Source organism: Neovison vison, chromosome 11 (assembly GCF_020171115.1).
Source record: "Neovison vison isolate M4711 chromosome 11, ASM_NN_V1, whole genome shotgun sequence".
Classification (NCBI taxonomy): domain Eukaryota; kingdom Metazoa; phylum Chordata; class Mammalia; order Carnivora; family Mustelidae; genus Neogale; species Neogale vison.
In genome coordinates this window covers 182286868-182289330 of record NC_058101.1, presented here as the reverse complement: position 1 = coordinate 182289330, position 2463 = coordinate 182286868, and the positions used below count along the sequence as shown (strand labels likewise).

The 2463-nt window shown below is 44.5% G+C and overlaps 1 non-coding gene across 1 annotated transcript; it reads left to right on the top strand.

Moving 5' to 3' along the window:
* The first annotated feature begins 457 nt into the window (after positions 1-457).
* On the top strand, positions 458-604 carry LOC122890606. The gene has a single exon (XR_006381104.1). It is a non-coding gene; the product is annotated as a U4 spliceosomal RNA (small nuclear RNA).
* Positions 605-2463: the final 1859 nt, after the last annotated feature.

The window sequence follows — 2463 nt, the reverse complement described above, 5'->3', positions numbered from 1 at the left end:
AGATGAGAGACACACACACACAGACCGAGTGTCATGTGACAACACAGGCCAAGACTAGGCGGCTACAGCCGCAACCCAACCAATGCCAAAGTTTGCTGGCAAATACGAGAAGCTCGGGAGAGCTGAGGAAGGACTGCCCTAGAGGTTTCAGAGCCAATGTGGCTCTACTGAAATCTTGACTTCATACTTCTGACTTCCAAGACTGAGAGAACACATTCCCCTTTTTTGCAGCCATTTGGTTTGTGGTATTTTGTTACAGCAGTCCTGGCAAACTAATACATAGATATATTGAATCAAGTCTCGTAGTTCAGTACAAGAGTTTGTGCACCTCTAATAAATTGGCTTTATAGCTGAACCCACTTCTCTTTTTCTGGTTGTGTAGAGCTCTTTGGGCTTGGCCCCACTTACTCTCTACACATGGGAGGGCATACATTTTGCTATGAGAATCGCTTTTTCAAGCTTTGCACAGCGGCAGTATCGTAGCCAATGAGGTTTATCTGAGGCACGATTATTGCTAATTGAGAATCATTTTTTCCTATCTACCTCAATAAATACTTTTTAGAAAAATTTTGCACAAATGCTGTGCCTTTTACAAGAGCACGTTTACTAAAAAGATGAGTGGAAGTACCTTTTCTCCAACACTTCTAACTCTAACAGGGTTCTCTCTTCCATGGGCGTGCAGTGGGTTGAGAAACTAAAACACTCGTCCTCCCCACCAAGGTTCTCCTTTTCTGTGACTGTGATTTACTGCACTGCCCATTAATCTTAGTGTCTGAAACCAGCCCAAGTGCTCCTCCCCTGAATCAGACACAACCCACGAAGATCAACATCCTTCACGAAGCATAGCCGTTCATGCAGGTTCTGTCTCAGTCGCTGGTAAATAGCAGCGCTGATGATGACAGGACTTTTTGGCTTTTTAAGCTATAAACTTAGCTCAAGAATTTTGATTCATAGCTGGATACAAAATACTGTGTGAATGTTGATTAGCAGGTGGTCCCATCAGGTGGATGAATTACTTACACTTTCTATTCACAGTTCATTTTCCCTTCAGAATTTTTTGGTAAGAGCTTGGAGCTCTAACGTGTTTGGGTTTTAGATTCTGGAAGGAGTGCTGTGGAATTTTTGGCACTCTCTCTTGAGTGATTTATGCAATGCTCCCATTGGACAATTTGTTTTACGCATGTGTGACAGGGCTGGTGCTGGACTTCTGCTTTGGAAATGCTTGTTTCAAATTTGCATGTGGCAGCCCTTCCGGGCCCTGCAGCTTTACATGTGAAGGAAGAAATCCTTCCCCAGGTGACACTTACACTGCATCCTTAGGGAAAATACCCTGAGATCTTTTCTCTCCTCTTCTCATTGGGAAGAATCATTAGGAAGCAAAGAGTAGAAACACTGATTTTAAGATTGGCAGGGAAAATACCCAGCTAAAATAACTTGGAAACATGTTGGAATTTCTTTCAGGAACATGATGTATAGAGGAACGATAATTAAAACAAGAGTCTCTGAGGCAGAAAGCCGCCAAGCAGCAAGCTCTGTGAAGGCATCTGGTTAGAGTTTCTCTTCGATGATGGTAGCTCACCAGTGGCCCTTCCACTTGTGGGAATGAGCATCGCCCTCATTAAACAGAACAGGTATGGCAAACAAGTCATCTCAATTACCCTGAAGGGAGCTGTGTTGAAGCCTCAGCCCTCTTGAAGTAACTCCTGTCAGGCCATCCTCTGGGAGAGTGGCAAACTAGCTAGCGTCCTAAAGAGCAGCATCAGTCACGGGTCCTAGAACTGATTCGGGAAGATGGCAGAGATAATTTGCTGGATTTTAAACAGGCTATTGCATCTAGTCAGTGTACTGCCCCTATCAATGAATAAGATACTGTAGTCTCAATCTTTCGCTGTAAGTTGGGAACCAGGCAGGGTGAAGGGGCAAGCCCACTGTGCGATAATGAGAAGACTGACGCTTACACATTCAGCAGTCTGGTTTGTTAACAGGAGGCCTGGATTCACACAGAAGAATGAGTCTGGCTCATTAATATCTATCTTAATTAGGGTTTACAAATGATTTTGTAGTTGTCAATCACTATGCTCAGTGCCATGGGAGAGACAAATTGTACCCAGATTTGCCCTAATAAAGGCAAAGATTAATTTGGGTATTCTTCGAGAGGGCACTGTGTCAATTAGGGTTCGTGAAGCAGACAGATGACAGACTGAAAAGAGTTGGAGCAAAAAAGGTTTAATGAAAAAACAGGGCTAAGGGAGCCATCAAGGGATGTTTAAGTGCTAAGGGAGAGCAACACCAACCTGTCCCCACAGGGGAGGAGTGCCATTGCTGGAGCCTGGGCAGTTAAAGCAATGGGAGAAGGCACAAGTCCCTTTGCCAGAGAAAGTGGAGCCACTGTCAGATTGCTGCAGACTGGGAGGAAGTCTTCTGCAGGTACCATGTGTTTGCCTAAACTCAGGGGTGCACTGG